At 37.3% G+C, this 9285-nt stretch overlaps 1 long non-coding RNA gene and 1 other non-coding gene across 2 annotated transcripts; both read left to right on the top strand.

The window, feature by feature from the left end:
- The first annotated feature begins 1587 nt into the window (after positions 1 to 1587).
- LOC108496163 lies at positions 1588 to 3670 on the top strand. Its single transcript, XR_001874359.1, has 2 exons — positions 1588 to 1623; positions 3425 to 3670. It is a non-coding gene; the product is annotated as an uncharacterized LOC108496163 (long non-coding RNA).
- Positions 3671 to 8757: 5087 nt separating this feature from the next.
- Positions 8758 to 8829, top strand: TRNAK-CUU. The gene has a single exon. It is a non-coding gene; the product is annotated as a tRNA-Lys (tRNA).
- Positions 8830 to 9285: the final 456 nt, after the last annotated feature.

Raw genomic sequence — 9285 nt, 5'->3', positions numbered from 1 at the left:
ACAAACAAACTCTTAGACAATAACTGTCTCTTTCAGTACTATCAATAAAGTATTATTTATCTCATAAAAGAAAAAATCCAAACTCCAAATAACTAAAAAAACCACTGGTGTGATTATTTCCTTACAGTTTCTCTTGGAAACATCTGAATTAAAATTCAAGCCAAAGTTAGACCTCCTTTGAACATGCATTTTTAAATAAAAGCAAACAAATTAAGATACAAGAAATATTTCAGCTGCTCAGTAGGCACCATTCCTCCTACGAAGGTCTAATTATAAGGGCAATGTTTAGTAGGTATACTGAAAATATATTCTCTGGCCAATGAAGAGTTCTGATGCCTTTTGAGAGAAAGAAGGGCTTATCCTGCTGAGCTCAACATTTGTGCAGCCTCATCTCCAGCATTGTGTACAGCTTGGGGTTCCACAATATAAGAAGGACATAAAAATATTAGGATATGTTCAAAGGAGGGCAACAAAGGTAGTGGAAGGACTACAGGGCATGGCTTATGAGGAGTAGCTGAGGATATTAGGTTTGTTCTGCATAGAGGACTTACTCATGAGTGGAAGGGGAGATGCTGATCTCTTCTCTGGTGTCTGCTGACAGGACTCCAGGGAATGACTTAAAGCTGCATCAGGGGAGTTCAGATTGGTGATTAGGAAAAGGTTCTTTACTGAAACTGTGGTCAAGCACTGGAACAAGCTTCCCACAGAACTGATCATGGCCCCAAGCCTGTAATTGTTCGAGGAATGATTTATGGTTTATGGAATATATGGTTTAACTTCTAGGTTGTCCTGTGTGGAGTCAGGACTTGTACTTTGTGATTCTTGTTAGATCTCTTCCACCTAAGAATTTTCTATGATGTTATGATTTTCTGTTGCATCATTTCTCACAGTCAGGAGGAGGAATGAGAACTCTAAACAGTAAGACACGTAGAGATAGTTATACTGCTTGGAGCACTACCTTAGTTCTCATATCCTAATTCCCTTCTCTAGGACTGAGAATATGTCCTAAATTGAAATTTGCATTAATTTCCAGACAATTATCTTTGCCAATTAAATTTATAATCCCATCAAAAATTAATGTGGCTTATTTGATAAAAGTTTGTCTGGTATAATTATTTTTCAATCTTTCATTTTTTTGCAATCTTTCAGTTAATTTGTGTGTTGCAATCTTTCAGTTAATTTATGTGCAACTGATTTCTTGGTAACAAGTTTACAGTTTCTTGTGGCTTTTAACATAAATAAAATAATGGCAAATTTCTTGAGTTAAGGATTCTCTCTGATGTTCAGAAATTTTTAAAATTGTTTGTCATCTTCAGTATTGATTAGTGCTTAATGAGTTCTTGGAGGATACCAACTGGACCACCTGATAAAACAGTGTTACTGGGAAATCTGTCTTAGTCACCACCTTTCACAGTTCCTCGTGGCCTTTAAAATACTATGTGGATTTTGTCTGTTATAATTTTGCTTCCAAACACACAAACACAGCATCTGCTGGATTTGCATGCTAATTCTAGTTTCTCAACAACTGAATTTGTTAGAATCCAGTATGCCTTTCACACTCTAGGAGTCTCCTTGGTCTAGATCTCCAGTGAGTTGAAGTCTTAATTACACATTTTAGAAGAGGTAAGACCAAGGTCCTTTTGCTTTTTTTGTAAGTATTTTGAAATACTTAAGTGACTCATATATCCCTTCTTACTGTTCTTCCATCATGCAGATTATTTGCTCATGTTCCATTAGCTATTCAACACCTTTCTTTTCAACATTTAAATTTCCAAATTTAACCCAAAATTTAAAAATTATTTACAATCAATTCAATTCTTGGTGTTTGCTTTTCTTTTTCTACTTACTGTCTCTTACTCGCCTTCTTTCTTGATTGTGGATTTCTGGGCATCCAACATGCTCTTTTAAGAATTCCTTATGCTCCTGTATTTCTACCTAATTTCTTTTAAACAATAATGTCATACTTGCTGTTACAAAGTTGCTTTTCTGAAGTCCCAATTTTTAATATGCATGTGTGTCTCTGATTTCGTGTTGCTTTTCAGCCCATTTGGCACTGTCCTCTGCTTGCTTCTAATGAATATAATCACACCATGATCATCCTTGATCTCTAGTCAATGCTGTCTTCTTATTCAGTCGTTAATTAAATTGGTAATGTGTAGCATCTCTTGAGGTATTATTGAAGCAGGAAGACTAACAAAAAAAAAATTAGTAACAGAGAACAGCTGAAAGAAAAATGTAAAATTGTGATTAATTGTGTTGTGGTGTTTCAGCCTAATTGCAGCATTAGTTGGTGCCATTTAATTAAATGATAGCAGAGATCTGAGATGCTAAAATGGAATCATAATTACGCATAAAGAGGAACACACTTTTAAAAGGGATCAAGCATATGAGATAATAAAGAAATGTGTTAGGATAAGACTATCAAAAAGCCATCTTTTCAAAAATATTTAAAAAAAATCTTCAAAAATTTTGTAAAATTACTTTTAATTACATTATTTTCAAGTATTGGGAACAACCAACTGGTTGACATTTTGCTATATCAAAATTTTGGCACTGCTGTCAATTCTTGACTATCTCCAGAAGAGAAAACTGTCCTTTCACTAGAAGACTGTGATTTTGTGACTGTTGTTTAGAGCCTTCATACAGAGAAAAATCACTGTGCAGCAGTTGCAAGAGTCTGGATATTTCCTACTCCCGAAATTATTTTCAGTTGCCAGAGGTCTACACATGGACTAAAATCTGAAGCTGTTTGTTGACACTTCCTAATTATGCAGGGCAACTAAAAATAATCTCAAAAGGTGGAGATTGTATTAAAACTGAGTAGATGTGTAGCAGGTACTACTCTGAGAAAAAGTTCTAGGTAATAAAGAAGTCCTGTGCAGGAAGAAAGAAGAAAAAACTCCAAAATTCTCCTCACAGGGCAATTTTGACTGAGAAAACAAGATGTGAGCTTCACGTTTCGGTTCCTTTAATGAAAAGCTATAGAAAATAGCTTCTCATAAAATTGTATGGGGAAAACATCCCTGTAAACACAGTTTAATAGCGCACTGGCACAGTGCCACATTCCTGCTGCTTGGATTTTGGTTTGGTGTATAAAATAAGCAGCAATTAAAAATGCAGGAAGGCGAGAATTTGTGAATTCTTTTACTACCATTTTATGAAGTACTTTGTTTATTTGGAAGTTAATAGTGCAGAGGTTACCTCCTAGTTTAAAGGACTGAATCCTATGGAAAAACTGAACACATACTAATGCCTCAGAGTTTTTGATTTTTTTAGCTTTCATAGATTTTAGAAGTAACTGTATAGTGAATGTAGGTTTTAGTGTAGCTGTATTATATCCCTTACTCTTAGCATAGCAGTTACACATACCCAACTCTGTTACCCCATTCCACAGCAATCCCTCTAAATTCCATTTTCAAGGTAGAATTGTAGAAAAACACCCTAAGACATGGATCAGAAGATATCACACAGATGCAGTGACCTTCAAGCCCAGAACTCTGAAGGAACTCCAAGGACTGTGTGTGCTGCAAAGAAGATGAAGATGAGGAAGAAGGGGTCCCAAAGACCCCAAATCCAATTCCCAGAGGGATGTGTCGAGGGGCAGAACCTGGGGTACACCAATCTGGGATTGGATGGACCTTATTATGAAATCATAGAACCACTGTCTAGAGATGTGCACGTCATGTGTATTCCCTGGGCCTCAGGCTTGAGATTAAAGGACCTACTCTCTTTATCTTATCTTATACACTAAATTGGCCTGGAGTCTTTCCGTCCCAACCCCTGCAGTCTTTCTAGGCAACAATATCTACTAGGTTTCATCTGTCCCTTTGCAGATTAGGCCTAGATAATTGAAATAAATCAAGTGGAAAAAATTCACATGCACTGGAAAGTAGTTTAGTTGCCTGCACAAAATCAAATCTACTTTGCCTACTGAATTTTGAATTCTGTTGCTAGCCCTGTCTGTAACCCAGGCTTTGCAGGCGTGAAAACTGACAAGCTTTCCTACCAGCTAAAACAAATAATAAAGAATCTCCTTTTTTTTTTTAAGTGTCTCAGAACACTGAGCTTGGCAAGACAGTGAAGCCACTCTTCAGAATTGCTTGAGGAAGGAATTTTGTGTCAGTTTTAAATTAAAATGCCAGAAATATAAAATGAGTTCCTGTTTGTAGTATTCAAGAGACTAACTTCACAGTTAGTGAATCACTGTTTACTCTGCTTCTATTGAAACAGAAAAAAAAGTTGGCACAATAGGGAGGGAAATCTTGAAGCAGTAAAATTTGAATTTTTTTGTTTTATCCTGTATCTACATAAAACAACAAAATGTGTTTCTATTCACACCAATGGTATCTGCTTGTTAGTAGTTACCCTAAAAGAAAATAACAATTAACAACACCTTCCTTCTCCAGCTCCTTCTCTGTTTTCAAACTAGCATTTAGATTGTTCCGGGTTCCATTTTCATTTTCAAAAGCTGTCAATGGTGCTACCTATGCTGACAGAATTACATCCATTTCTATAACTTTGCCATGTTATTTGTCAACTTTATTTTAAATTTTTAGTAGGAGTTTGAAATAGCTTAATTTGATAATATGTTAAAATCAACACCCTTGCAAGGCCAGACTCCTGTGAACTCAATGGAAAGTTTAATGATTCCATTGCTTGTTAAGAGAAATTCAGATTTCACTGTTAATCTGTCAGTAAAACTCTGAAAAGGGTAATGTTCAATTTGCATTGGCATATGTGTTGTGGAAGTTGTCTATTTCTAAAATAATACAAGATACTTTAAAAATGGGGTTATCACCCCTTGACAAAAAGACTCACTAAGGTTATGTGTGACAGTCAGGCATTGTCTTCCCCTAAGTAACCTTAGGGGATGGTGTACAGGTTAAGGAAAATAAAATCTGTACTGAAGAAAAAAACACTGACAGACTTATTCATGTCATATCTTTCTGTTCATATAAAGACACTAATTTTATAGAAAATAAAATGCATTATTTCAGTATGTCCATGAAGAAAGAAACAAGTGTTTTTTCTGGTGGGAAACTGCTCTTGAATTTCTTTCCTGAAAGTCAATTTTGAAATGACTTGAAATACAATTTAAATAAATACATGCTACTTCAGTTTAAATTTTCATTTTGAGAACCCCAGTGGTATCCTGTGTGGTGTAAGACAGCGCTGCCAGCAGGTTGGAAGAAATGATCCTTCCCCTGTGCTCAGCACTGGTGAGGCTGAAGTGTTGACTGCAGTGCTGGGCTCTCCAGTTCAAAAAACACGGGAGGGTCTCTATGAACATCAGGAAACACTTTTTCACTGTCACAGTGACTGAGTACTGATGTGGGTAGCTGAGGGAGGTGGTGGAGTTTCCACCCTTGGAAATATTTAAAAGACAACTGGATTCTGGGTAACTGGCTCTACATGGCTCTCCTTGAGCAGGGGATGGACAAGGTAAGCTCCAAGAGTTCCCTTCAAATCTTAACCATCCCTTGATTCTATGAGATACCTCATGGAATAGGTAGTTGTAATGAATACTCATTCTTTTGTCTGTTTTGCTGTTTTCTTTAATGATCTGTGTACATGACCGGTGAAATGCCTACAAGATGCTATGAGTTCATGTGCAGGTGTTGGTAGCTATCCACATTTGCTAGGAGTCATTCAAGTATATGTTTAATTTGGATTTGTTTGAAAACATTTGTAACAGGACACACACACAAAACCAAACCCTACCTTTACATTTAAGATCAGTTATTTTATTGTTATCTTTCAAATAACATGACTGAAAATCCAAAACTCATACAAGCAAGAGAATAGTTTCTGGGTGTTGTTACTTAGCCCTGTGATTAGATTTATTATGAAAAGAAGAATTAGTATTGGGAGTTTTGGTGGGTTTTGTTGTTGCTTTTTTCCTGTAATATGTTGGCAGGATAGTTTCTGCAGAGTAGAGTTGGAATGTAGTGACTCTGTAGATCAGAGTGTTTGTAAGGATTTCAAATTCATAGCCAAACCTGATTTATGCAGCTCACTGCAACCAGTGTCCTAGGCTAATTCCCTGACTGAGCAATAGACTGGGAAGTAATTGGATACATTGTGACTGTCACAAACTTTTTAGGAAGTTACTTTCTTTTCTGGCATAAGAGCAGAAATCCATATAGAACCTAAAAAAGAAGCTGAAATAGAATTCATGTTTTTTGGCCATTCTTAGTTGCTGTAATACTGACACTTTAAAAACTTATCAGCTATACTTTATACTGCACCCAGCAGCCCTAATTTTAATTTCAAAGGAACTCTTCTTGTCAATAGTACCAAAGGTCTCAAAAAACCCTAGGGAAAATTCCTAGTCAAATATCCCATTATTTGATGATACCCTAACCTGACCTGAGAAAATTTCTGTTATTCTAAGATAATAAACTAAACTTTTTTACTGAAGGTGTTGGTAGGATTATCTTTAGCAAAAAATATATTAGGCAGGAATATTTTTGAATACTGAAACTGAGGCAGAGTGCAACTTTTTAAAGAGGGCTAAACACTACTATTTTTACACAAAGTACATTCTTTATATTCTGGTTCAGAAATGTAAACAGTGAAGCCATTTTGTACCATGATATAAGGCATACTAATGTGGAAATGGTCATTACTATATTATCAGAGTGTTTATGCAGAAACTGTAACAAATGCCTAAAGTCTAAGATTTCAATTTAACAGAGCTCTCAAAATTTTCTCCAAAATAGAACTGTGATTTATCTCATGGAGTAATTAGTTTCAGAGGTTTTTATAATCAAAAGGCAAATAGGGATGAAGAAAAACAAGTGGTAAAGCATGACAATAAAAATATGCCTTATTATTTCTCATTATAGGACACAAACTTTTTTATGTGTGTTTGCTAATTGTGTATGGAGGGAAAGCATAAAAATGCCTATCTTGGGAAAAAGAATTCCATAAGTTAGGATCATGAAATATGATTAATTTAGTAATGTCACAGAGAAAAATACCCTTAATTGTTTAATAGGAAACAAATAGTTCTGTAGAGTTTTCCAGACATCTCCAACAGTAGAAATTTATCACAAATGCTTTAATGTGAAAAATTCAAAGCTATAAAATGCAAGTTGAGACCCAAAAGATAGGTAAACTTTACTAACTGGAAGAGTAATAGTAATTTTAGCAAATAGTTCCTCATACTTTTCATTTCTGATCCTAAGCTGCTGTAATGGTTTTGAGTTTAGGCCTTCCTTCCTGATTGCCAGGGAGGAAGGAAGGAAGTATTCCATCCTATTCCTTTACGTAACCAAACATATAAATAGACAGAGAGAGAAGCCTCTTCCTCTCTTCCCTTCTGGTGAGGTTTGGGGACTGCAGACTCCTGCAGCCGGTCTCGCTTCTGTGGGGGAGCTGAGGCCTGGCTGGGCCTATGAGGCCTGTTGTTTCTGCCAATCCAGGGTCCAGTAGTGTGGTGGTGGCGTTTGGGCGATTGTGCTATCTCAAGGAAGGTATTAAGGTTTTCTTTGGCTAGTTTTTAATTGAGTGTGTATACCTCTTTGGGTTTTTTTGGGGTTTTTTTGGTTTTTTGGTTTTTTTTTTTGGTTTAATCCCTTTTCCCTTTTCCTTTTCTGTTTTCAGGTGTTGGTTTTTTTCTCTTATGTGTATATAGTTTTTGTAATTGTATATGAATGTAATATAAGTGTAAATATACTTATATATATATTGCTTTAGCTCTCTCTTGTTTCGGTTCTCTTGGGTTTTTTTTTTTCTTTTCCCTTGGTTTTTTGGGGGGAGCTCTTGTGGCGGGGGTTTGGAGACTTGACAGGGAGCCAGCTCAAAACCACCACAACTGCTTTTAAAAAACAAGAAAAATGAGAGTGCAGAGTATAGAAGGATATATGTTGGTTATATAATTCTTTCCATGGTATATTCAGAATCACAGAATCAGAATCACACAATATTCTGAGTTAGAAGGGACCCAGCAGGATCACTGTGTCCAATTCCCAAGTGAATGGCCCAAACAGTGTAGTTTAAATAAAAACTCTCTGAGAGAGTTAGCAATGCCTTCAGTTATCACAGTGTTAAACAGCATGAATTACAGCAATATTACTCCTTTTCAGTTGAAATGTCCACTCAGTTAAGTGTGAACATCTTGAAAGCCAGATACTCCTTTGTGAAGGAAAAGGGCATTTCCTGGCAGACATGAGGTGACTTGCTATAGCAGTTTCTTTGCCATTTCATTATACATGCCAACACTGCTGTTTTAAGTAAATAAAGGATTCGATTACAATGATTTTGTCTGATTTTACATAATTGCTGAAAATGTAAACAATAGGTTTTAATCAGTTTAAAAGTCTGTTTTTAATTGCTTGTCTAAAGCAACACCAAGCTGTGTGGTACAGTCAACGCCAAGCTGGAAGGAAGGGATGCCATCCAGAGGGATCTTGACAGGCTTGAGAGATGGGCTTGTGCCAACCCCATGAAGCTGAACATGCAAGGTCCTGCATGTAGGTCTGGATAAATAAAGGCATAAATACAGGCTGGGCAGAGAATGGATTGAGAGAAGCCCTGGGAAGACAGACTTGGGGATGTTGGTGGACAAGAAATTCAACGTGAGCCAGCGATATATGCTTGCAGCCCAGAAAGCCAAACGTATCCTGCTGCATCAAAAACAGTCTGGAGAAGAGAAGGTTCTGGGGAGACCTTATAGCAGCATTCCAATACCTAAAGGTACAGGAGAGCTGGAAAGGGAGTTTTTACAAGCGTATGTACTGACAGGACAGGGGATCCCCGGTGGTCTAGTGGTTAGGATGCAGCACTCTTACTGCTGCGGCCCAGGTTCGATTCCCAGTCAGGGAAACTCCCCTGGGCAGATGGAGCTCGTCAGCCCTGTAAGGCCATCCATCTAAGAGAAGGTCACTCTAAACAAACCTACGTCCTGAGGACCTCGCTGCCACCGTCCGAGCTCGCTCGGCCCTTGTAGATGAACCTTAGGATTAAAGGGTGGGCTCAGTTCAGCGCACACTGGGTCTCACCTAAAAAATCCACTGCGCAGGCTGGAAGGGTAAAGACATTTCCTAAATCTTCACTCACGAAGACTGGCCATACTATCACTGACAGGACAATGGGAAATGGCTTTAAACTAAAAGAGAGTAGATTTAGACTACGTATGAGGAAGAAATTCTTTATTGTAAGTGTAGTGAGGCACTGGGAATAAATTGCTTAGAGAAATTGTGTGTTCAAAGCCAGGCTGTACGGGGCTTGGAGCAACCTGGTCTACTGGAAAGTGTCCCTGCCCATGGCCGGCTGTTGAAA

Source organism: Lepidothrix coronata, unplaced genomic scaffold (genome assembly GCF_001604755.1).
Source record: "Lepidothrix coronata isolate B3197 unplaced genomic scaffold, Lepidothrix_coronata-1.0 Scaffold37, whole genome shotgun sequence".
Taxonomy (NCBI): domain Eukaryota; kingdom Metazoa; phylum Chordata; class Aves; order Passeriformes; family Pipridae; genus Lepidothrix; species Lepidothrix coronata.
This window is presented reverse-complemented; position numbering and strand designations above follow the sequence as displayed.